Here is a 27,499-nt window from a genome sequence, read left to right on the forward strand (position 1 = left end):
AGGAAACGGTGCTAATAGATGCGGAAAAACGCACACATTTAACTGTAGCGCCTATTCCCAGAAATATGCATCCGACGTATCACGCAGGAAGGAGGAAAGCGAGAGCAGACTCCTTACGCAAAGCATTTCAGAATAGCTCAGAAGCCGTCTTTACAGACGTAAGTAAAGCGAGCAGAGGGTCACATGTAGTGGCAATTGTAGCACAAAATCACACCACAATGGCGTCGGTTAAAACTTGTTTCACACGAGTGGCAGAGGCGGCAGCAATAGCCATAGCCATATCCAACGCAGAAATCAGGGGAGAATCAGTGGTTGTGCTCTCCGATTCACAGGCGGCATGCCGAATGTTTCTCCGAGGAACGCTACCTAAAATAGCGTATAAATTTTTGAATAAACCCATAACAGGAGACCATCACATTGTATGGTGTCCTGCTCACGAAGGTTTGGAGGGGAACGTCGTGGCAGACCGTATAGCTCGAGGCATCACCAACCGAGCGACGGCAGGCCACGACGTTGAACCTCTTTCCAATTCGCGTGACATCCTCCTCCAACAAAGGAAACAACGAAAGGAATATGGGCTTCCACATAAGGACTTGGATAGCCAACAAAGCAGGGATTGGAGACGAATACAAACCAATAGCTTTCCCAATTTGTACCATCTAAGTAGAATATATCCCGCAAGATATAAAGACACCTGTCCGTGGTGTTCACAAGTACCAACACTCAGCCACATAACATGGGAGTGCACCCAGAGGCCCACACACATCGACAGCCCACACATCACGAAGCAACCACACATGCTTCACAGGCAGTGGGAGGCATGGCTTGCGGACGAGGACAAGCAGAGCCAAATAGCTTTGCTTGACCAGGTCCAGCGAGCCGCTCGTGCCAGCGGAGCCCTGGACTGAGGGCCCGACCAAACTGCCTGCATTTCAAAAAAAATTTTTTTTTCTGAATAAAGTTTCTTCCTCCTCCTCCTCCTCCTGTAGCTGAACGCTTTGTCTCGTGCTGACGTCTGCGAGCAGTGCGCCCGACAACAGGAACAAAAAAACTGGCCCGGTATCTGCATATAATCTGCAAATGCCCTCGAAAGAAGATAGTCTTGCGTGTGGAGAGAGTGAAGGAAACACTTATTTGATGTTCTGCGCAAGAAAATCGGTGAATGGTATTCCGGAGGCGCTGTTTTAGAGTGCCTCGAGCGAGCAGCGGAGACGAATGAGCGCATCAAGTCACGTCACACGTGAGACATTAGCGCCATCTAGCAGTTCTTTTTGGAAAACAAAGCGCATGGCCCGGAGACGGGCGCACATGCCCGTCATGGCTCTAAGACGGGTGTGCGCGCCCATCTTAGAGGTGATAAGGTGTAGAACGCAAGGCGACGGGTAGGTGCCACCACCGTGTCGTCTTAGCAAAGCGTTGGAAACGCTCGCTTTTTCGTGCAAGTGTTGCATGGTCAGCGCAGTGTGATAAGCGCCACGGTACCTAGAATTACCTATGTATGCCTTTTTTAGTAAAACACGAACATGCAGAATACATATTTGTTGTTATAGTGCCTCAGATATGCGCAATAATTCCTTTTTATTGACAATCGCACACGTATGAAGGCTGAATCTTGAGCAACATTGGTGGGCGCTGCGGATGGGGTCGGCCCTTCGGGGTAATGGCTGGTGCTCTTTAGAGTACCTTGTTCGCGGTAACGGTGAACAGACAGACAGACCAAAGTTTTTGCGTGGAAGGTCCCCAATCAACACTATTGTCTTTAAAATAGCAGTACCCTTTTTCTGATTTTCTTTTCCCCAAATCACTCTCTCCCCTTTTCTCTCACTACGCCAATCGACGACGACAGTATAAAATCACAGCACACAACAGTCGGGGTGGTTGATCGCTGTGAAGAAAAAACAGCGCTAAAAAAATGGCAGCATATCCATGGAGTGAATGATGGGGAGTGGGGCGAAGAATTCGTCCGTCCATTCGTTCTTGCTTCCGTCCGTCCATGCGTCTGTCAGTGTGACCGTCCATGCGTCCATCAGCCCGTCCGTGCGTGCGTCTGTTCGTGCGTCCGTCCCTGCGTTCGTCCATGCAGCCACCCCTGTGTCCGTTCATGCGTCCATCCATGCATCTGTCTATGTGTCCGTTCGTCCATCTATTCAACACTCCAAGTACCACCATCTCGCATCTTTTCATCATATATTCCCCATATAGAAGCACCACCATCCAGCGGACATTCCAAGGACTGAACGAGAGGTGGCACACGCACACTTTCTTACGGCTTGCGCTTCGGGTCCACTTCCCACCTTTAACCACCTCGAGTTCATGGTATATACTAGTTCACTGTATTCATGGCACTGCGGCCGAACGCTCGCTAAACCTTTTGAAAACCAAGGAAGTTACGCCCAGCGAGTATGACGTAGCAAACTTTTTCAGTCAGATAGTGCTCAATGTACATGCCAATGGCTGCTAATGGGAAATGAGAGGCGGAGAATTCGGCTTTTACTTTCTTACGGCTTGCGCTTCGTATCTACTTCCCATTTTTAACCACCTCGAGTTCATTCATGGTATATACAAGTTCATTGTATTCATGGCACTGCGGCTCAACGCTCGCTAAACCTTTCTAAAGCTAAGGAGGTAACACCCAGCGTGTATAACGTAGCAACCCTTTCTTGTCAGATAGTGCTCAATGTACATGCCAATGGCTGCTAATGGTGATCGCAACCTGCGCGTTAACTAAAAGCCAAATGCTCCTGTCTCTCATTCCCCATTAGCAGCCATTGACATGTACATTGAGCACTATCTTTTATTGTTCAACAACGCACAGAACAAGTCTTTCACCGGCACCACCTCGGAGGTCAAAATGTTATACTTGTTACATACTACGGGAGACGAACGGTTGTCGCTATAAGGAGTTTCGCCCCTAAAAAACAAACGAGAGGGAGGCACGACACAGTTGCTGCAATCACAACTAAAAACGTTGCGAGTTCAGTGCCTGTGTCGTGTATCATTTACCCGTCAAATTTTTCCGCTGATTTTCCTTCACAATATTACACTTACAAAAACATGTCAATAAACCTTGTGATGTCTTACTTATGTGGAATTACTCGCCGACCGCTTCAGCTGATACCGGTCCGCAGAAGGCGTGGGATATCTGTCTAATTCTTCTTAAATATTACTTCAACCTAACCCTTATTACTTTTTAAGGTAATATCATTCAAAACTGCAATCACTTAGCTTTATATGCATATATAACATTACACAGCACCTGTTATATTATACTAATAATTACTGAAACCTACTTACTGTGGTCTATTTTTTCCTAGAAATAGAGAGCTTAAGCAGGCTTTCCCCCATCCCACCAGACTTTGTGGTATGTGATGCCCGAGCCACGCTTGATTTTTTTTTCGTTTTGTTGCCATTTTGTACGCAATTCAATTAGTTGTCTGCCACGAACTGTTCGACACCGCTAAACAAGCGCTGCCAGTCTACGCTGCGCGCGCCTTCTATCTTATCTCCCTCTTTCCCTTCCCTTACCTTTCGTTCCTTTAAAAACCCAAGCCGGACAATAAACGCTCGCTTTTTGCCCTGGCCACTCTGTTCGTGCATTTCGGGGCGCGGCTCAGCCGCGGGGGCCGGTTATAACATTGTCCATCGTATACGAACTCGTTACACATAATGCTCCAGCAGATCGTTACTCTTTACTGAATTTCTAGATTTCAAATTATGATTTATCCAGTCCTCTTGGTGATAAGGATATGCCCGACCAGGTATTGAGGATATTTGTAGTTCACTGGATTGGGGAGAAGAGAGGGAAGTGTAGTGCAGGTTGTCACGTTACGAGAATTACATTGCAGATTGTAGAATCGGAAGTGACAAATGGTGAGAGTTTTGCGACAGATAGGTTATGAAAAATATTTTATTGTGAACTGTGCGGTTTTGTATATTATGATGTAGCACACTCGGCAAGACGGTGAGGAACGCATCGTCCCCTTTCGCACTTTCCAACCATGCACGAGCGAGTGCTTCCACCTTTCTGTAATAGTAAAATATACACAACACAGTAAGTCTCACCTGAAAGGCGCATCAAAGCTGATGAGTACATCTCAAACTGTAAAAGGGTGCTTAGACTTATCGGCTTTGTGCTTTCGCATGAACGTTGACGATTATTTATTCTCTAAAAAGAAACTTGAACGGTTCCTTTGGAATTCAATGGCCGAAGGCGAAAACCATAATGAGGTATTGGCCTTCTCATAAATCATGCAGCCTGCATAAGTTGACGTGCCAAAAAAACACACAATGGTGGACTAATTTTACATTTTATTATTCGCCAATTTCCGCATTCATGGACATTCAGAGCATTCTGTGTTTTCCGAAGACATAGACAGTTCTACTCGCACATATACTTAGAAAGTTCGATGTGGGCTGTGGTGACATTGAAATAATTCAGATAAATCATACAATCAATCCTAACTTAACCTAATCAGTGCACGAAAAAGTTCGCAATACAAAAAAAAACACCTGGACACAGCACTGTCTTCAGGTGTGCTGTGTCCAGACGTCTTTCTTCTGTATTTCAAACTTTTTTGTGAAACTCGGTTAAGGTGAATTACCAACTAGCCCAGCAGTCCTTGCTTCTGAATCAATCCAAGGTAATATCGCGTTGGAACAGGGGGGGGGGGGGGGGAAGCCATCAGGCCGGCGCGGAACGAGCAGCACAGTCACAGCGAAAGCTCAGGAGTAGGCTAGCTAGAGAGCCTCTCTTAGCACAATTTCGGTAACTGCTACAAGCACACATGCTGGGTATCTACTACGCCATAAGCAGTCATATTTTTTGTGTAGTAGGCTGGCATTCACCATGCTGTCCTGCGTCATCCATCGGAGAAGCGTAGTATTCCGCTACACACTTGCAAGGAACTTCGTGCAAATTTTTTATGCAGTGGCAGACGACGATGAAGATCCTGACGTGGGTATGTTCCACAGTTAACAGGTGTTCAATAACAAGCTTTTGTAATGGGTTGGAACATTGGACGACCCACTCGTTACGCAATCCGCACTGTGTGACGCCTGGTTGGTGCTTTGCTTTTCTTAAACACTTTATCACTAATACTAATACAATTCCTTTCTGGACATTAAGCCTGGCCAAGGCAAGTTTGCAACGGAGTTTCAAGCACTGGCGTTGCTCTACAGTAGAATACTGGACTGGCACGCAGAGGACCCGGATTCGAATCCCGCTGTGTCCTTGATGTTTTTACTTATAGAAATTTGAAGCATTTTTTCGCGTACTGCAGGCACTTTTGGCATCTATCTAGCTATATATATATATATATTTATTTATTTATTTATTTATTTATATATATATAGCCGTCTACGTCCGGGTGCTCTCATGCTCAACCCCCCCCCCCCCTTGGGTAAACCAATATTGACTGATTTAAGGGTTTAAGGGTTTAACGTGCGAAAACCACCATATGGTTATGAGGGACGCCGTAGAGGAGGGCTCCGGAAATTTCTACCACCTGGGGTTGTTTAACGTGCACCCTAATCTGAGCGCACGGGCCTACAGAATTTTCACCTCCATCGAAAGTGCAGTCGCCGCCACTGCGATTCGATCCCGCAGCCTGCGGGTCTGCGGCCGAGTATGCTAGCCACTAGACCGCCACGGCGTGGTGGGGTACACCAAATTTAGTTTCAGAAAGTAAAATGGTTTGACGAATACGACGTCCTGGTCATGACATGAATCCATGTCCCAATCTCGTCGCGTACGTCGTCAAACATTTTCCATAAAACAGTGGCACTTACCTGGAGGTGGGTATGTGCCACTGGTATGCGGTTATGTGCTACAGGTAATGGACATTTTATATCTACCCAGGAGCGGCGACAGCACACAGGGGTATTCTAAACGCTTGAGCGTTGAGACGAAGCTGACTTATGCAGCGTTGGCCACACGAATGCAAAGAATAAATGTCAGTGTCCCAGCAGGAATCAAGTCCTAGAATTCTGTGTGGCAATCAAGTATTCTACCACTAAGCCTCGCCAGGTCTCGCAAATATTTGCAAATAGACCCTATTGTTCGTAAAATGTACATTCTGGTTGCAGTACTGGCTATAAAGTTTCATAAACGTTACGCATATGATGATACAGCCGTCACAACGCGTTAACGTCAATCGTAGTTAGGCGTCAACCGCTGAGGTTGATTTGTGTAGCAGTGTTGATGGCTACCATGCTCCCGAGTTCTAGTGGAAACACCAGCACTTCAAATCAGGTAACCGCTTCTGGTGTTTCTAATATTCATGTTGCTGTTGACATCGTAAGGCAACTGCAAACAACTGACAATATGAAACATATGCGGCTGTTTAACGTGTGTGTGTGCGGAATTGTAAATATACTGAGCGCCTCTTAACAACGTGTCACTCAATGAAAAAAATTTGAACACATTCACGTTGCCTTCACATGCTTCGCATAACACCGATATCCAAGTTACGGGGGATCTGCCAACTTGTTTTCTTTGTTGGTGCGATAGTTGTTATGGACAGCAGCGGCGGCGGGTAACAACGGTGCTGCCCGCGACCCTTATTGTGATCTCATAACAGCCTCTGCTGTAAAAGACACGTACGTACATGCAACACACTGAAATAATTGAAGGATTGCTGATCAACGTTATGGCTAGGGAAGGAACTCAATTATTGTGATGTTCACATTTCTTGCTTTTCAATGTCAAAAAAATGTTTGATTCAAGTCGGTTTTACAACTGGACACTTTTACTTGGGATAACTTGCTTGCAAAAGTTTTTGCGCAGGTTGTTCTCTTTCCGAGTCGAACATTAAAGCCAGACTTCGGAGATGTACAGCTGAGTAAGACATCTTTAATTTGTGTTTATGAGTTTTATAATGAATCTGTATGTGATTAATAAGCTATCTTACAACTTTTGTTTATGAATAGTGTAATAAATTAGAATGCCGCTATTTACCCGTGAAAGGAGCCTAAATACATGTTTTAAAGTTGTGGAATAATGTCTACTTTTTTGGTGATTATGTATTTCTAGGATATTTGCTATGGTATAGCTTTCTAGGTGATACCCGAAACTCACAGGTTTGGCGCCTGCCAATGGTAAGTAATCATTTCGCTCACTTTACTTTCTTCACATCATTTTTCACATCAATTCTCACAGTACCTCTAAGTAGTATACTTAAAAGGACCAGTAAACAACCTTAACGTCCAAAAATTGTTATAAAGAGAAATACGTGCACATTTACTGTGTGGACACGCTGCCGCAAAAATCCTGCGAATACGTCCTATTAAGGAAGTTACAGGGCTTAGAACATCGGTTTCAGCTTGTTTGAAATTTGCGCGCGGCCTCGCCCCCCTTTTTCACACGTAGGGGAAGACGTAGCTTGTCGTCGTGACTGGTTTAGACCAATCGACAAGCTCCGTGCTACGTCACGTCGCCGATAGGTCACTTTGCATCACTGCACGTAAAAGGATAAATTGTCTGGCGTAGAAAAATAAACCACAAGAATAGTTTTTCGATATGGATTCTCTGCGCGGCACGTAGGCCTGTAATAATCAGAAAACGTGGCCGCCGTGGTCTACTTTATGCATTGCTGAGCTTCTTTGGGGGGTATAAAAAAGATCAGAGCCTGTTCACTGATACTTTAACGTTCCTTACACCTCCATTGGTTTCATTATCTACTAGTTTTCCTTTAAGATACGTAGCATATGTTTCATTTTTTTTTAAAGCGTCGCTGCAGTAAACTGACCTGATACTTCTTCTACAAGGCCAATCCAGAGCATTTGACGCATCTACTAAATGCCGAGTTGAGCTTGGCATAATGACAAGTATGCTTTTTCATTACCACAGGATGGGTGTTTCGTTGGGTCATTAAAAACGGTCACGAATGCTCAGAAATAAGCAAGAAGCAGTGCCAATAGTGCATGAAAAGAGAAACACGAGGATCGCCACAAGTGAACACTGTCCTGCAACAAAGTTTTTGAGCTTACGCATCGCTTTGACGACTCCAAACGAGCTTCTGCGTGGAATTTTTATTCTACTCTTCACATTGCTAGCCATGGTTATACACGCTACCTCTTCACGAGTCGTATCGATTTGGCTCTTTACAATGTGTCAGTAAGCGTTGGTTCGTAGAGACAAGAGCTTGGTGACAACTCATTCTTGACTGATGTAAAAGCACGTATATATTCACTCGAATAGCACTCGAATTCAGCAGCGCTTATGACTTGTATTCGACACCTTTATGGTGTACATATTGGTGACCTAAACTGTACATGCATTCTTCATACATACATCTGTTATTGCTTTTGCGTGCACAGTGTGATTGTGAAAATGTAATGATTGCTGCCAAAATCGAGCCAACATATGTGCTTTTACATCAATAAACAATCAGTTGTCAGTAAGTGCTGATCCATGCCACTTCCTGTCTCCGTCTCGTTGGCGAATTACTCCAGCCAAGACGTGCGCGAACTAGACGAGCAAAAAGATTTTCTGAAAGGTGTCTACCGTTCGGTCAGTTTCTGAAAAACGACAAATCAAAAGTGTGTTTTGCGGTTGTACAAAAGTGACATGCTAGAGAAGAAGAAAATCTATTTTCCATCAAGCTCCAAAGTTATAACTGGTGTGTTTTCAGTGCTAAAATTCACGGTGGTTATCATCTGACTATGAAGCGCGTTGCAAGTAATCAATTATTTCACAACAAAGGGTTGACTATAGAACGGCCTGGCCGCGACAGCTCTTAGTTTATCTTTTTTTGTGCGATTGTCAATTGTTTGTAACGCGTAACGTACAAGTCAGTATGAGTGACGCCGTCGAAGATGACTTTGGATAATGTCTATTACTATAAGGATATTTAACGTGCACTGCCTTTGCTCAGCATAGAGGCCTCGATAATTTAGGCAACATAAATATGCTCCTGCCTCAGTCAGAGTCAAACCTCCATCCTAATGGCCAGCAGCAGGGTAACCACTCGGGTGACACAGAGACCCAGTACTAGGCTTGGAAGTATGCGATCTTTCGCTATTTGGCACAGACAAGCAGTTTCACATAAGATCACATTGCCTCTAAACATTTCTGTCGACTGCACAATGCAATTAACGTTGCGCAAGATAAGTGTGCCACCAAAGGGCGCAGCTATTTACGATGATAAAACTAAAATTACGTGATTGAGTGTACCAGATAGCCTTGTTGATACTTACACTCCAGTAAAATAGGAGACATCCCATTCCTTTATGTGTGTCTGCATTGGAACAGCCGATGTCCCAGCCTCCCTGTAAACATATTGTAAAGATTTTAAGTGAAGTGAAAAAAAAATAGATTACGAGAAGCTCTATATATTTATAGCTTCTGCGTGAATATAAGCGAATGTCAAATCATACAAACTGGACCTGGAAACAAATCTCTTCTAATTACACCTTAACTTGCGCGAGTGGGCACATAGTCCAATGAAATGTAGTGCCACTTAGGCGAAGACATTGAGACACGGCGCTCGTTTGTGCTCCATGTGTCTCTTTCTATTCGTCTAGGTCACGGTGCAATCTTCGGGGCGTGAACACAACTCGCTTAAGTCGATGTGTTATTACAACAGAGTTATTCTGCGTTGGCCTCCTTCATATTCTGATATATCCCGAACTGCTCCGGCCTTGGCATTCGGCGCTCGTCTGTGTTTCATGTGTCTCCTTGTCTTCATTAATGTCGTGCTGCTTTCGTCGGAGACTGAAAATAAGGCACCGTGCAAACAACATTCATTGCGCCCAGCCTCTCCTCCTGACCCTTAACTTTTTAGCCTTTTGTTTGTTGGCATAACTTTTTAGACCATTTCATAGCACTTTCAAAGCGTAATGTTGCGTTTCAAAAACTAACTTTGTACTATCGCACTGTGGTTACAGAGAAGAACAAAGCGGGCCAATGCACTCGCAGATGCTGCCCTCGCTTATGAGGAAAAGCAGCTTGCACTTGTGGTGCCAAGCCTGAAGACAATGGGGAGCTGGGCATACTCCCTTGTATCTCTGCAGTTTGCTCTATTTTCTTTTTCTTTTTTCTACTTTTAAATGCGGAGATTTTTTGATGAACTTCGGCGACCTTGAGCGTGTCTATCTATCTATCTATCTATCTATCTATCTATCTATCTATCTATCTATCTATCTATCTATCTATCTATCTATCTATCTATCTATCTATCTATCTATCTATCTATCTATCTAGCCACCTACGACCTTTAGCTCTCCTGGCCGTTACGTTAATGGTATCGATACCAAACTTGGTATGGCATGGCATGGCTGTATGAAGAACTTATTTGACTAGTCATAACATAAAAAATTCAGCAAATTCCACATACCTGGAAATCGACGTTATGCGAACCATGCGGAGGGAAGGTGACCATGTGTCACAGAACGAGCGCCAAAAAAGAGCGCGCCGCCAAATCCTTGCGACAACGGGCGGTGGAAACGCCGCGAGGTAAAAAGAAAAAAAAAAGAAAGCAAACATCCAAGACTCCCGGGCGCGCGCTCTCCCCGCAGAAGCACGGCTTCGCAGACGAACCTCCTCACCCCACAGCGGCGGCCGGGCAAACGCTCGACCTTTCTAGAACAAAGGAGGCGTGGTCATACCGAGTTGACTCACCCGCCGGAGAGGGCATTCCAACCGTCTCGCCCTCTTCCCAGCCTTCGCTGCGTATCGCGCCGACGAAAGGACGAGAAAATTCTAGAAGGAGGCGCAGAACGTATTTAATCGAGCAGCCGAGACGAGAAAGCAGGAGGTGACGGAAGTTAACGCCAGAGCGCGTAGGAATTCCGCCGTGGAGTCGGCGAAGGTTCTGCCCGTAGTGACAGAACAGGAGGAGACGGAAGTGAGCGCCAGAGCGCGTAGGAATTCCGCCGTGTAGTCGGCGAAGTTTTGGTCCGTAGGGACGGCTCGAGCTACAGGCAAGAGCGTGGGTTTACCGCTATCGAGCGAAGACGCGGGCAACAGCTGCGTGTGTGAAGCCGACGGATTTCCGGCGAAGAAGCTTGAAGCTTGGAGAGTGGCCATTTGAGGACGCGAGGTTTCCTGGAAGAGAAACTTCGAGAGCTACGGAACGACAACAACGCTGGACTTTGAGTGAGTGATTCTCGGAAGAGTATCATCTCGACTTTGGTTCCAAGAACTTTGGACTGAATAGGTTTTCTATCTCTTTAGTCTTTAAGTGTCTTGGTTGTTCAATGCATGCGACTGCATTGTAGTGCGTGTTGTTGTCCGTGTCCGTTGTATTAAGTGTGGCCGATTGTGTTGTGTAGTACGTTGATTGATTGGTTTGATTGGTGTCATATTGTATGCAACTATTGTGGAGTGTGCATTTTTATGTATTGTTTTCGATCTGCCATTGTTGAGAATATAATTTGTTTGTTTATCAACTCTCGGCTCTGACTTGTTCTTTGGGCCACGGCCGGCGTCCGCTGGCGCACCAAAAAGGACCACTTCAAAATTGTCCACGCTTTCGTGGTGCGGTTCGGGGGGCCGATACTTCGGCTCTTGGAATTAGCCCGGCGATCGCCTCCCTAATAAACGGGACAGGTGTGACAATTAATCTGGCGTCCGCGATTCAGGACCTTTTGGTGCACAGTGTGTCCAAAGTAGTGAGAAAGAGCCTCGAGTTGTTGATAGTGCTATCGGAACGATTTTGTGTGTTGTTCAGTGTTCTCGTTAACGAGTGCAGGGGAGTGCTCCGATAGACTGATTTAGGCAGACACTTTTTGCACGCGGCAAGGTTTTAGTTGCGAGTTGCGAGACACAATGGATCTCGAAAAGTTAGTTGCTCTTGGTGAAAAGATGGGTCTTTCTGGCGCCGAACTACGAAAGTGGGTCACCCAGAAGGAAAAAGAAGAAAAAGAGAGAGCCAAAGAAGAAAAAGCAGCCGAGCTGGAAAAAGAGAGGTTGGCAGTCGAAAGAGCCAAAGCGGAAAAAGAAGCTGAGGTGGAGAGAGAGAGGTTGGCAGCAGAGAGGGCCAAGGAAGAAAGAGAGCAGCAGTTGAAGTTGGAGCTGGAGAGAGAAAAGCTGGCGGCTGAAAGGGCGAGAGAAGAAAGAGAAGCAAAGGAGAGACAGCTGAAGGAGGAAAGAGAAGCGAGGGAGCGACAGCTGAAAGAAGAAAGAGAAGCGGAGATGGCTGAAAGGGAGCGGCAGCGGCAGCACGAGATGGAACTCGAGCGGCTCCGTTTGCAACAGCGAAGTGAAACTCCCGTCCAAGCTAGAGTTGAAAGCAGCGAACGGGAGGACCACGGCTTCCGCTTGAACCCAAGCAAGCTGCTTGTAGCGTTTGATGAAAGGAAGGACGACCTAGACGCGTACCTCCACAGATTTGAGACGATTGCGAGGAGCCAGAATTGGCCGGAACAGCAATGGGCAACTGCTTTGAGTACTTGCTTGAGTGGTGAAGCGCTCAGTGTGTACGGTAGGCTGACGCCGACCGATGCAGCCAACTACGCAAAGGTGAAAGCGGCTTTGTTGAAGCGATTTAGATTCACTGTGGAAGGATTCCGGGACAGATTTCGGACAGGAAAGCCAGCTGATGGTGAGACGGCTACGCAGTATGCCGCGCGACTTTGCCATTATTTCGACAGATGGATTGAACTTTCAGGGACAGCGCAGGAGTACGATGAGCTTAGAGAGCTCCTAATTAGAGAACAATTTCTAACTAGTTGCCACCCAGGCCTGTCGCTGTATTTGAAAGAGAGGAGAGCTAACTCACTTGAAGACATGCTTGAATTGGCTGATCAATTCTTGGAGGCGCAAGGTGGCACTAATTTGGCCAAGGTAAAGAAGGAGTGTCCCGACGATTCGAAGAAATTGGCTCCCGAAGAAAAGAAGCGTGCACCAGAGAGCATTCCGCGATGTTTTCTATGCAACCGAGTGGGTCATCGCGCGAAAAACTGTCGAACAATCTTTACGAGCCCTACGGCAGTAAAATGTTTCAAATGTGGTCAGACTGGGCACAAAGCAGATGCGTGTCGGAACGGAGTGAGTCAAACTCACCAGGTATCCTGTGTGCAAGCGGCACCGAAATCTGATAATAATGCCGTTACCGATGGATTCGTAGAATTGAAAAATGGGGAGAAAATTCCTATTGTGGGTGCTGTAATGTCAAAACAGCCAACCGGTGTCACGAAGGGAATGCCAGCGCTGCCTGGAAAAGTTGCGGGCAAAAAGGTTACGGTGTTAAGAGATACCGGCAGTTCCACCGTTATCGTGCGGAGAAATTTGGTACGGGAAAGTGAGTTGACAGGCAAAACAAAACCGGTTTGCCTAATTGACCGTACAGTTCGGATGCTTCCCGAAGCAGAGATTGAGGTGGAAACCCCGTACTTCAGCGGGAAAGTAACCGCTCTGTGTATGACGACCCCCCTTTACGACCTTGTCATCGGAAACATCGATGGGGCGCGAGGGCCGAATGATCCTGAATGTTTGGGAGAAGACCCGAAGATAGAGCCCTCGCCAACACAGCGGCCGCGAGATACAGTGGAGGAGCATCCCGTAACGGATCTCACTAGAGCCCAATGTGAAGCTGCGGCGCAAGAGACAGCGAAGGAGAAGACGATCGGGTCGAATAAGTTCACGGGCCGAGCAACTGGACTTACGTCGGCACGACCTCAACCGACCGACAGTGTAAAAGAGACGGAGTTGGCCAGCCGGGAAAAATGTAGAGGCATTATCCAGCGAGTAATTAAACAGACAAGACCCGTCGAATGTAATGACGCGTTAACGGTGTCGGAAGAGACAACGATGGCTGAGACGACGCCTCAGATATCGTCGTTGGAAAGGGCTCGCCGAAAAAGAACGTGGAAACACAAGAAGAGATCGAGCGAGCACCGCAAGAAAGGGCGCAAGCGCTGTTCGAAGTATTCAGGATAAGTGCTGAGGTCGAATCAGAATGTGTTTGGCAGTGTTGAGTGCCATATGTTGTGTTAATGTTCTTGTTATCCTGTGTCTCAAGTGGATGTCGAGCGAGTCAGTGTTCTGTGCGATGATGTGATGTAAAGTGTTGTATAATTGTTGTATAGACAGAACTTTGTACGTTTGTATTGTTTGGAATGTGTGATGAAGTGTTGTAGGCATGTACCTGTGGCTATATTTCATGCGTTGTGGAATTGAACTACCATATAAGATTGTATTGCGTGATCTATTGTGAATGTGAAGTGTTATGAGCGACTGATGGTGTTACAGCCTGTGAGAGTGTGTGGTGACTTTTCGCGCTCGTTTGTGTGGTTTTGAATATTATGAGATAATATTCTTAAAGTGGGGGGCAGTGTCACAGAACGAGCGCCAAAAAAGAGCGCGCCGCCAAATCCTTGCGACAACGGGCGGTGGAAACGCCGCGAGGTAAAAAGAAAAAAAAAAAGAAAGCAAACATCCAAGACTCCCGGGCGCGCGCTCTCCCCGCAGAAGCACGGCTTCGCAGACGAACCTCCTCACCCCACAGCGGCGGCCGGGCAAACGCTCGACCTTTCTAGAACAAAGGAGGCGTGGTCATACCGAGTTGACTCACCCGCCGGAGAGGGCATTCCAACCGTCTCGCCCTCTTCCCAGCCTTCGCTGCGTATCGCGCCGACGAAAGGACGAGAAAATTCTAGAAGGAGGCGCAGAACGTATTTAATCGAGCAGCCGAGACGAGAAAGCAGGAGGTGACGGAAGTTAACGCCAGAGCGCGTAGGAATTCCGCCGTGGAGTCGGCGAAGGTTCTGCCCGTAGTGACAGAACAGGAGGAGACGGAAGTGAGCGCCAGAGCGCGTAGGAATTCCGCCGTGTAGTCGGCGAAGTTTTGGTCCGTAGGGACGGCTCGAGCTACAGGCAAGAGCGTGGGTTTACCGCTATCGAGCGAAGACGCGGGCAACAGCTGCGTGTGTGAAGCCGACGGATTTCCGGCGAAGAAGCTTGAAGCTTGGAGAGTGGCCATTTGAGGACGCGAGGTTTCCTGGAAGAGAAACTTCGAGAGCTACGGAACGACAACAACGCTGGACTTTGAGTGAGTGATTCTCGGAAGAGTATCATCTCGACTTTGGTTCCAAGAACTTTGGACTGAATAGGTTTTCTATCTCTTTAGTCTTTAAGTGTCTTGGTTGTTCAATGCATGCGACTGCATTGTAGTGCGTGTTGTTGTCCGTGTCCGTTGTATTAAGTGTGGCCGATTGTGTTGTGTAGTACGTTGATTGATTGGTTTGATTGGTGTCATATTGTATGCAACTATTGTGGAGTGTGCATTTTTATGTATTGTTTTCGATCTGCCATTGTTGAGAATATAATTTGTTTGTTTATCAACTCTCGGCTCTGACTTGTTCTTTGGGCCACGGCCGGCGTCCGCTGGCGCACCAAAAAGGACCACTTCAAAATTGTCCACGCTTTCGTGGTGCGGTTCGGGGGGCCGATACTTCGGCTCTTGGAATTAGCCCGGCGATCGCCTCCCTAATAAACGGGACAGGTGTGACACCATGTTGCAATTATTTTTATTGCGCGACACGGCATGAAGTGACGCTAACTATATGCATAAATGTTGCACGCACAGACTTAAGTTTAAGAGGTGAAGATGTTTATAAAACCACGTATTTGCACTTGCGACTATGCTAACTGGAATATGCAGATTAGCAACACCAAAAGTTGATATGAAACGCTGATGCTCGCGAGCATACTGGCCCTGGACACTGCTACATAAATCAACTTCAGCGCGAGGCAACTAACCACAATGGACGTTAACCCGACGTGACGGCTGTATCAAAGGAGTGCATAAGTAATGTTTATAAAGTTCTGTTTATAAATTCTGCAACCACTATTGACGTCTCACAAAGATTAGCGTCTATTCGAAAAGTAATTCCGAGACCTGGCCTGGCGTAGCTCTGTGGTAAAATACTTCATTGCCACGCAGAGTGCTAGGGTTTGATTCCAGCGGGGACCCTAACATTTGTTCTTTGCATTCGTCGGCTCCACGCTACTGATGTCGGGTATTTCTTAACGCTCACGCGTTCAAATCGCCCATGTGTGCTCTTGTCGTTCCTGGATAGATACTAAGAGTTAATCACCTGTGGCACATACCCGCATACCAGCGGCACATACCCGTCCGTGGGTATGTGCCACTGTTTGACAGGAAGTGTTTCACGATGTACGCGACAATATTGTGACATTATTCGTGTCTTGATCAGTGCGTCATATTCTTCAAACCATCTTACCCTCTTATGCTAATTTTGGTCCACGCCAAATTAAAGGGGTGATTATGAGAGTACCGAAACGTAAGCGGCTAGATAGATAAATAGATAGATATATGAATAGATACGCTGAACGCCGCCGAAGTTGGCTAAGAAATGCTTCGAATTTAAAATGTTGGCATGTATGTCATGAATGTCATGATTTACATTTTAGAGTCCTGCAGCTGTTGCGGTGGTTTTGTTCACATGGCTTGTGTCAAAACTGGTATGGTGTGGCATGATTGCATGGCGAACACAAGCAACAGACCCCAACATGAAAATCATGACATGCGTGTCATGTAACAACATGCCTGCATGCCACGCTCATGATGTGCTGGAGGCCGTTTCTTTAGCTTCACATATACTAAATTTGGTGTTACGTGATGTCAATGGAGGACGAAATATATTACTGGTGCAAACATGATAATCCTGCCACACGTGTCATGTAAGAACATGGCAACATACCGCGCTCATAGCGTGCTCGCGGCCGTTTCGCTAGCTACATATACTAAATTTGGTGTCAGGTGACGTGAATAGATGACGAATGTAAACGACACATGCAAACACAATAATCATGACATGGAAGTCATGTGCGCCATCACTTACCTCCACGTCATAACGTTGTGCTGATTTTAAAGTGACATATCAACATTTCTCATTCGCGCATGCTTCGCATATCATCGACCTAATGATATGGTGGTTTTGGGACGTTAAACCCTACATATCGACCGCATATCATTGATTCCCACTGTACGTGGGATCTGCCAATTTCTTTGTGCCTCCTCCTCTTTATCTTATATTATTTTTATCATCATCAAGGAGCTCGAAGAACAAGACCTAGCAGGCTTTTCTTTGGCGAGAGTGCACGCTCAAATAGCTACGCTTTAACAGAAAATGTCAGGGATTGGGGTGCTCGGGTGCCTTTTCTACAATTCCGACGTTCCTTTCTCCGGCGTAGGCATTCATTGACAATTTTCCCCTTTTCATCTCATAAATATGCCACATCAATTACTCAAAAGTTCACGTTTCTCCTTCAATAACTTTTAATGAGGCATGAAGTCCACCATATGTAATTGGGAGCTCCACACGAAAACAAAAATTAGCCTCCTAATCTTGTATTGAGTGCAAGTGATCATTCGTACTTTTATTCACGCCTTTGCGTGCATAGGGCGCACATTTGTAGCCGTTTCGAAACAAAATATTTGTTGAATGTATTGCTTGTATTGTGCCTTTTGTGCCGTTCATGTTAAGCTTTATCGGCTCCTATAGCACCATCAACTTGTAGCAAAAAGCTAAGTCTAAAATATTACGATGTCTCAATTCAGCGCCCACGAGTGCATGTTGCTAAATGTGTCATTTGTCCATCGGAATAACGACTGGCGGAAGATCAGGGCACAAAATATTTGATTTATTTCAGTTAATACGAACATATATGGCCGCAGAGAAAGGAAGCTTAATGTGAACAGTGAAAAGAAAACAAGGCACATTACACCCCTGCAGCTGATGATAGCAGGCACGCACCGATACTGATATGATATTGTTACGAATGAGACGGGTTTATTTACACTGAAAAGCCAGCGCTCAACCGACCCTGCCGAAGATCCTTGTTGTTGTTGTTGTTTCCCTGTGCAAATGGCTCGTACCCAAAGAAGGGGATAGACCGATTATAATATTACGACGTGTATGTGCCGGATTGATAAGACGGAATAGAAGTGTGGACTTGGGAAGAAGAAGATCTCTCGGCAGTTTTATCCGGTGCGGCCTCGCCATCCCAGCTTCCGTTCAATAAACCCCCGTACCAATAAACCCCCTGTAACAGAGTGGTGGAAGGTGCTGGGTACAGTATACGTCGACGAACCACGGAGCCACAGCTGTTCGAACTTCGCCGGAGCCGTCGTATTGCCGGTCTGCCACCGACACCAACTGCCATGGCCGAGAGCGAAGGTCACGCCTTCTCAACCACACAAAGGTCAGTGCCAGCTGCACCTCGATATCACTATATGGAACCCCGCCCGTTCGCGGGAAGAGCAGGAGAAGATGTGGATGCGTGGCTGACACAGTACAAAAGGGTGAGCCGGTACAACTGCTGGGATGCCACCGACCAACTGGGAAATGTCGCGCTGTTTCTCACGGAAACAGCTCTGATGTGGTACGAAAACCACGAAGATTCCTTAACAACGTGGGATCGTTTCACTGAAGAGCTCAAGAAATGCTTCGGCGACTCTGATTCAAAAAAGAAGAGCGCGGAGCGCACGTTGGCTCAAAGAGCTCAGACTCCTGGAGAAACGTGTACCACCTACATAGAGGAGGTCCTGATGCTCTGCAAGATCATAGACCCGTACATGACTGAAGAGGACATGGTCGGCCACCTTCTGAAGGGTATAGCAGAGGACGTCTACAACTTTTTGATAGGCAGGGAAGACCTCACTTCCGTCTCCGCCGTCCAACGCCACTGCCGTACTTTTGAGAAGCTAAAGACCCGTCGTATTGCCCCGAAATTTGGTAGGCTGGCAAATGTAACAACGGTCGCCAGCGTCGACGTGAGCCCGCCCGCCGACCTTGCCGCTACTATCCGGACAATAGTGCGGGAAGAACTACAGCGACAAGACACACTGTTCCACGACACCATCCGTCATACGCCTACCTGTTCATCCTACTACCCGGCCCCGTTCGCTCCTCTGCCACCATCAGTATGTGTGACAGACGTTCGCGAGGCTAGGGCTTCGTGGCCACGCCGAGACTCATTCGCGTCTGACCAGCGGTATGACCAACGTCTTCGTCCCGGCCCCGCCCCACAGAGGCGCGCAGCTCCCGTTCAGCAATCTGCTCCACCCCGTTCGGTTAGGCGACCCTACACAGCCCAGCGCTCTCAGCAGTGGTTCGGCGAGCGACCCCTACCCATCTGCTACAACTGTGGCGTCGAAGGCCACATTGCCAGGTACTGTAACTACCGGCAGCCGCCGAGGTACGACTGCCCACCGAGATCCCACCTGTCCGACTTTGCACAAGCACCAACGTTCCCTGGAAGCGCATCTTACGAGACACCAAGGCCGCTGCGAAACCGTTCTCCAGCCTCTGACCGCAGTCTGACACCCCCGCCAGCCCCTCGCTCCAATCGGTCGCCGTCTCCTAGGCGCCGCTACCCTTCGCCGCCTCCGGAAAACTAGGCAGAGCGGCCGCTGGGGGTGAGGTCGCTGGTGATTCGCTGCAAGAAGAGATACCTCCACCGGTGCTTATGTTTAAAAACAAAGTGCAAGTTTTTGTTGATGGTGTACATACGATGGCTTTGGTGGACACTGGAGCCACCGTGTCGATCATGAGTGCTGCGTTCAAAGCTCGTTTGGGAAGAAAGGTGACCTTTTTGTTGGAGAAAGCGATAACGTTCTGTGGCGTGGGCGGCAACTCGTTGTGTCCGATTGGTGTTTGTACCGCGGCAGTGTTACTGAGTGATCAAGTGTTTGTGACAGAATTCACGGTTCTTCCGCGGAGCACTCATGACATCATTCTAGGCATAGATTTCTTGCGAATGTGCGGAGCCACTGTAGACTGTCGAAATGGCGAAGTTATCATAAGTGACGCTGTTCCTCATGGACTTATCGAGAATTCGGGTACGGAAAGCGGTGCGCTCCGAGTCTATGAAGATACCGTTATCCCGGCCTTCTGTGCTGTGCGCGTTCCAGTAGCTTCTTCGCATATTAACGACAATAAGACCAGTTTCGACGCGCTAGTGGAGCCTTTCCATCTAAGTTGTATAAAGAAGAACACGTTGGTACCCCACAGCATAGTTTCAGTGAGTGAAGGTCGTTCAGACCTTTGGACAACGAATTATTCAAACGAACCGGTGCTGCTACCAGGAGGACTTAAACTAGCGTCGTTTAAAGAATACTCGCCAACAACAGTAGCTGTCCTCAGTGACGTTCGACGGGATGAACAAGTGACCGCCTGCTCAGACAGTTCGAAAGTTTTACCTATGGTTGATAAGGCGCTGACTGCCGACAAGCGCAGAATGCTTGTGGACGTTTTGTTAAAGTACTTGCAAGTTTTTGATTTCTCCCAGAGTGACCATACGCCTTCCATTCCTCCATTTCGTATACGCCATAGGATAAATACAGAAACAGCACAGCCAATCCGACAAAAACCGTACCGAGTATCGCCGTCCGAGCGCAAGATAATAGACAATCAAGTGCGTGAAATGCTCCAGAAGGGCATCATTCAAGAATCATCGAGCCCTTGGGCAGCTCCTGTGATCCTTGTGAAAAAGAAAGACGGTACCTGGAGATTTTGTGTCGACTATCGCCGTTTGAACTCCATCACGAAGAAAGATGTTTATCCTCTTCCACGAATCGATGACGCCTTGGACTGTCTCCATTCGGCGTCATACTTCTCGTCTATCGATTTACGTTCAGGCTACTGGCAGATTCCCATGCATCCAGCGGACAAGGAAAAGACTGCTTTCATAACTCCAGACGGACTTTATGAATTTAACGTGATGCCGTTTGGATTATGTAATGCTCCTGCCACATTCGAAAGGTTCATGGATACCATTCTGCGTGGCCTAAAATGGAACGTCTGTATGTGCTACTTAGATGACATCGTGATCTTTGGGCGCACATTTCGTGAGCACAACGAACGCGTGGACATTGTTCTGGAATGCATTAGAAACGCTGGCCTTGTTCTTAATTCGAAGAAGTGTCATTTCGGCGAGCGACAAACCTTAGTACTTGGGCACCTTGTGAACAAAGATGGGATCAGGCCTGACCCGAGCAAGACAGCAGCTGTGAAAGCGTGCAAACCACCTCGCTCAACGAAAGAGCTTCGCAGCTTCCTAGGCCTGTGCTCGTACTTTCGCCGATTTATTCCCGCATTCGCCGACGTTGCCTTCCCCTTGACCAGTCTGCTACGTCAAGGTACTAGCTTTGAATGGACACATGACTGTGAGACGTCTTTCAACCAACTCAAGTTCTTACTCACATCGCAGCCCATTCTCCGGCACTTCGACCCTTCGGCGCCGACCGAAGTTCATACTGACGCCAGTGGCATTGGCATAGGTGCAGTTCTAGTACAACGACACAGTGGAAAGGAACATGCCATTGCGTATGCCAGCAGAACTTTAAGTAAACCAGAACGGAATTACACAGTGACTGAGCAAGAATGTTTGGCACTCGTCTTCGCTGTACAGCGATTCCGTTCATACCTGTACGGTCGTCCCTTCCAAGTGGTCACAGACCATCATTCCTTGTGCTGGCTTGTAAGCCTCCGAGACCCATCTGGCCGCCTGGCACGCTGGGCCCTCCGCTTGCAAGAGTATGACTTCACGGTGTCATACAAGAGTGGCAGGAAGCACGCTGACGCTGACTGCCTTTCGCGGATGCCGCTTACTACAACACTTTGCGATGCCGACAATTTCGATCACCTAATTGCGTCAGTGACTCCAGTATTCCCGGACAAGACCACCTTTGAAAATGAACAGCGGAAGGATGTCAGCTTGGAGCCATTATTTGCTGAAGCACGAGCGTCCACTTTGGCCGGACGCTTTTGCGTTCGTGAAGGATTACTTTACAAGAGGACCTTCTCGGCCACGGGTTCCCGCTTCTTGCTGGTGGTGCCGCACACACTCCGTTCCTCCATTCTGCGCGCCATGCACGACGACGCAACTTCGGGTCACCTGGGAATGACGCGAACACTCCTTCGTACACAGGAGCGATTTTACTGGCCACGCATGCGCCAGTCAGTTGAGCAGTACGTGGCCAGTTGCACTCAATGCCAGACGCACAAATCAATCACGACTGCTCCGGCTGGACTTCTACAGCCTGTGACGCCTCCCAGCACTCCCTTTGAGCAAGTTGGCATTGACCTCGTGGGCCCTTTTCCACGCTCGGCAAAAGGCAACCGTTGGATTGTAGTGTGCGCCGATTACCTGACCCGCTACTGCGAGACGGCCGCCCTGCCATCTGCGACTGCTGGCGAAGTATCCTCCTTTCTCCTGCACTCTATCATACTGCGCCACGGACCTCCTCGCGTCATAATAAGCGACCGCGGCCGTCAGTTTACGGCAGACGTTGTTGAGGAACTGCTCCGTATGTGTGGCTCGGAACTTCGTCATTCGACACCTTACCATCCACAGACGAATGGCCTTACTGAACGAACGAACCGGACACTGGTGAATATGCTTTCAATGTACGTGGCGTCCAATCACAAGAACTGGGACGACGTCTTACCGTTCATCACGTATGCCTTCAACACTGCCCAACACGAAACCACCGGCCACAGCCCTTTCTTCCTTCTTTACGTTCGACCCCCTCGTTATACCCTGGACACTATCTTTTCGTTTTATGACAATGACGATCCTTCATTAGCTGAAACACTATGCCTTGCAGAAGAAACTCGGCGTCTTGCCCGTCTGCGTACTATAGCATCGCAAGACCGCTCAAAGCTCCGCTACGACAGCAAGCACCGCCACGTCACATATGAACCGGGAGACCTTGTAATGGTGTGGAAGCCTATCCGCAAGCGTGGCTTGTCCACAAAACTTCTCGCCCACTACACTGGCCCATTCGTTGTCCTTGAGCGCCTCAGTGCAGTAGATTATAAAATAGCACGACTGACAGCTAGTGGGAGACGATCAACCAAGACCGAGGTTACCCATGTGGCTCGCCTCAAAGCTTTTAGACTGCGGGACGATGCATGAAACGCGCGGTGCGCTTCGTCTGCGAAGGGGGAAATATTACGACGTGTATGTGCCGGATTGATAAGAGGGAATAGAAGTGTGGACTTGGGAAGAAGAAGATCTCTCGGCAGTTTTATCCGGTGCGGCCTCGCCATCCCAGCTTCCGTTCAATAAACCCCCGTACCAATAAACCCCCTGTAACAATAAGGTGAATTTGCCCTAAACTTTCAGCATTGCGTCATTCCTACAAAATTTTTGCTCGAGGCCGTCCTTCCTCTTTTTATTTTATTCTCCTTTAGACAACGTTACATTTTTCTCCAGGCAATACATTTTCCTCCAGGCTTCTACTCGCTCTGTAGAAGCGATCGGTTGTAGGGCTTCAATCGGGCAATATGCACAATTTGTGTCTTACACCAATGCCGGTTCTGAGCTGTAACGCAACGACGTAAGTGACGTACGTCGTTGCGTTACAGCTCGCAACGACGTAAGTGACGTCACTTAAGCACTGAGTAATGACGAATGGTCCTGAGTACTTACTTGGAAAGAAGCTTCTCGCAAAGTTCCTTCTTTCGAACAGGCGTCCACAGTCAGACGAAATAACCCGTTGCGACACAGGTGTTACACACCTGTGTAAGACACAAGACACAGGCGGGTGTCTTGCGTCGTAACGGTCTTTCGCCCGAGCGTGGGGGAAAAGAGTTCGGAACCGAACAAGTAGATGAGCTTCTTCGGCGTGGTTCAAAGTCTGTGCGACGCTGGCGTTTGCCTTCATGAAGAAAGGAAGTATGGTGTCGAGGAAACTTTGGGGAGGACGAGCATAGAGAAGAAATACAGGCGTATAGCCTGTGACCTCGCGTTTCGCGGTATTAAAGGTGTATGTAACGAAAGGTAATATGGCATCTCAGTTCTTGGGATCCACTGCGACGTACATACATTGGAAGCATGTTGATGATAGTAAGATTGGTGCGTTCAGTGAGGCCGTTGGTCTGAGGCTGGTATGGCGTGCAATGCCGATACTGGCACCCACAAAGCCGTAGAACCTCTTCCACAACGTCAGCGGTAAACAGCCAGCCTCACGAGCGGCCCCATGACGAATTATAATCGAGTGCAGAAGAAACCATGACACATCAGATGATGTGGCTAGAGTAATCGCCATCGTTTCGGTATACCGCGTTAGGTAATCGACGCACCAATAATCCAGCGGCGGCCGGTGGTAGACATGGGAAAGGGGCTCGGTAAATCTATGCCGACTTTTTCGAATGGTGATGTCGGTGGCTTAACTGGTTGCAGTGGGCCGGCCAATGGCGTAGTAGGTTGTTTGTGGCATCGGCAGACATCACAACTCGCTACGTCCTGGAAAAGGTGCTTACACGCTACGCGGGAGTCTGATTTCGCTCAAGACAATTGTTCCATGTTGCTCGAATACCGTATGCACCACCGCATCAACACGGGAGATGGTACACCGATACGCCAGAAACACCATCGCGTATTACCATCAGAAAGGAAAGTGATCATTGACCAGGTCAACGACATGCTGCAGAAAGGCGTTATTCAGGAGTCAAGCAGTCCCTGGGCAGCTCCTGTCATACTGGTAAAAAAGAAAGACAACTCTTGGCGATTTTGTGTCGACTACCCCCGTCTCAACGCTTTCACAACAAAATACGTGTATCCGCAACCACGCATCGACGATGCTGTTCATTGTTTGCGCTCGGCCGCATACTTTTCGTCCATCGATCGATCTAAGGTCTGGATGCTGACAGATACCAATGCATTCGTCTGACGGAGAGAGGACTGCTTTGGCCATGCCTGATGGGTTATTTGAATTTAACGTTATGCCGTTTGGTTTATGTAATGCCCAGCTACCTTCAAGCGATTCATGCACTCCGTCCTACGCGGTCTCAAATGGGAGGTTTCTAAGTGTTCACTCGACGACGTGAATATTTTCGACAAGACATTTGACGAGCCCAACCATCGGCCTAGCGTTGTTCTAGATTGTGTCAAACAAGCTGGTTTAATTTTACACGCAAAGAAGTGTCATTTTGGTGAAGCGGAGCTGGGTAATTCGCCGTCCTGGACCACGCAGCAGAAGACCTTCGAAGAAGCAGACGCTTAGCTAAGCTACCCCCCCCCCCCCCCGGCGGACAACATCAGCACGATCGACTCCACGGCAAGCCCGTTGACGGGTTACGCTGCTGCCTCCACCAGTGCCACCGGCATGGCACATGTTGACCTTGACAACCTAACTAGTGGGTGCTTGAACCACAGATATTCTCAGGTAAAACTGATGAAGACGTGGTTGTTTGGCTAACACACTACGACAAAATGAGCCGCTACTATGAATGGGGCGCGCCGGCGAAACTCGGGAACGTAGTATTCTTTTTTGCCGGGACATCTAGGCTTTGGTTTCAGAACCATGCACATGTGCTCACCACTTGGAATATATTTGTTAAGGAACTGAAGGCCTGCTGTGCGGACACGAGTTCTATGAAAACGAAAGCTGAGCAAATGCACTCAAGTAGGGCTCCGTTGCCCGGCGAAACGTGCATGACCTACACTGAAGAGGCATTGAAGCTTTGATGCATTGTCAACGCAGATATGTCTGACAAATATAAAGTCGTCCATCTGTTAACAGGCATCGCCGAGGGCATGCACAATTTTTTTCAACATACAAAAATTGGTAATGATAAAACATTCCTAAGTGGCTTTAACAAGGAAGTGTTTTATGCCCGGGACTACCGCGACTCCGCGCACTTATTTCTGTCATGGATATGACATATGTAAAACACATACTAACAGATCACAAACAAAAAACGAAAAGAGAAACTTTCGTCGCTGGGCGTATACAGAATCTACAACCTCTAGCTCGGCAGCGCGCAGCGACAAACCACTTGGCCACCACGCGTACATTGTCCGGATTCTAACGGTGAGCAATCTATATACACCATATACAGTTAGTGGTATTCAAATTCCAGTACCCTCAGGGCGTTTTCGTCATCACTAGCGACATGGCACGCTTCAAATGTCGTACCCCGATGCGTTGCGATGTGCGCGCGCCTTCACAGGACGTGGTCTCTAATGAGCATGTGCTTATGTGTTACGGGTTCCTTGTGCGTATTGTGCTTCCACCATATTTCCACCGCAAGTTGGCTTTGAAGTTGAACTGTTTGAAAAGAGCTCGAAGGCTATTTAAATAAACCTACAACCAATTTTTATGGTGCCTTTTTTTTAGCGGAACGAAAAGCTTACCGCTCAGTGATGCTGATCACAGAATGGCAAAGTGTAAAACGCCATGAAACATTTGTAATCGTTTTTTTAACTGCTGAAAATATGCAATCATAAGCTGTCATGCTTCAAACAGTGAGCGCGAGAGTGGTTCATATTCGAGAGTCGTGGTTTACTGCGCATGCGCTCGACCGACTAAACATTGATGTTCACGCTACTAAAGTATCTCACAGGGAGTTGAAGATGTATTTAACTTATGTCTAGGCATGTATACGGCATATTCATATATATTTATGTAAATCATATTATCATGTTGGTTTCAGCGCTTTGCTATTCATGCAAATATGTGCATCATATTCAACACCCTCTAATTTTGCCTCAGAGTGTCAAATTGGCTTGGTAAAAAAAATCTTTATGTTCTCGCGCTGGCCATGTTCAACGCTTCCTGAGCCCAGTCAAGGTTCTTACTGGAGCTTTTAGCTCTGAAGCACGTTTTAGTTTGTACTAGAACAAATTATAAAGTTGAAGTTGAAGTTAATAAAAATAGCAAATATTTTCGAGTGACACACATTATTTTCATATGAAGCACAAAATTGTGATCGAATCAATGTCAATTCACTACGCACAATGTCAGGCTCCGAAAACGTGAACTCAGAAATTAGAAGGATGATGGTGCGAAAAATTTCCCTCGTCGCTTTTTTTCATGTGTCTCCTTTGTGGGGGTATCTTTTGTGGCAGTCTCCGCCGCATAATAAATAGCCTTCTGTCTCTCTCTCTCTCTCTCTCGTGGCAGTCTCCCAACTTTATGAGAACGGAAATTCAGGCACGTTGACGGGTATATTCTTGCACATGTTTGTTTCACTGCCGTTTATGTTTTATGGCATTGTTGTGCACGTGACTTCTTATATAAAATTGTGTGATCTATGATAAAGTTCTCCGCGAGTCCGGGCCTGTCCCGTTGTTTTTTCATCCTCGTGTGTATGCGCTGCCCCCAACTTTCCATAGTTTCCTTTTTTGTTTCAAAACAAGCGCATGCCTGTTATATGGAGCTCAGCATTTGAAGATTTCAATTTAGGGGTTTTTATAATTGTAAATTTCAGGATATATTTGGCCCTTTGTTTAGCCATAAATAACCATTGTGAACACATGCGACACGTGTACACTTACCACACTGTCGAAGGACAAGGATGTCACATCTCGATATTCTTCGTTGTCATCTCGTTTGGTCGATGAAGGTTCCGCTGGGATCACATGTGAGGAAACAAATAAAATACTGAAACTATAGGTATATTACCTCATCGGATTTGTTGTAGTCTATGCAGCAATATTTTCGTTGCAAAGGAGTAAAATTTAAATCGGGCGTGCCCAATACCAACTTTCGGCGTTTCGAAGTAATTATGATATGAAAAG

At 47.3% G+C, this 27,499-nt stretch overlaps 1 long non-coding RNA gene across 1 annotated transcript; it reads right to left on the minus strand.

The window, feature by feature from the left end:
* Positions 1 to 3,889: 3,889 nt before the first annotated feature.
* On the minus strand, positions 3,890 to 27,297 carry LOC142803442 (uncharacterized). Its single transcript, XR_012894121.1, has 3 exons — positions 27,257 to 27,297; positions 9,196 to 9,267; positions 3,890 to 4,024 (listed from the first exon to the last, which is right to left on the minus strand). It is a non-coding gene; the product is annotated as an uncharacterized LOC142803442 (long non-coding RNA).
* Between the last annotated feature and the right edge of the window lie 202 nt (positions 27,298 to 27,499).

The sequence above is a fragment of the Rhipicephalus microplus genome, chromosome 3 (genome assembly GCF_043290135.1).
Source record: "Rhipicephalus microplus isolate Deutch F79 chromosome 3, USDA_Rmic, whole genome shotgun sequence".
Lineage (NCBI taxonomy): Eukaryota > Metazoa > Arthropoda > Arachnida > Ixodida > Ixodidae > Rhipicephalus > Rhipicephalus microplus.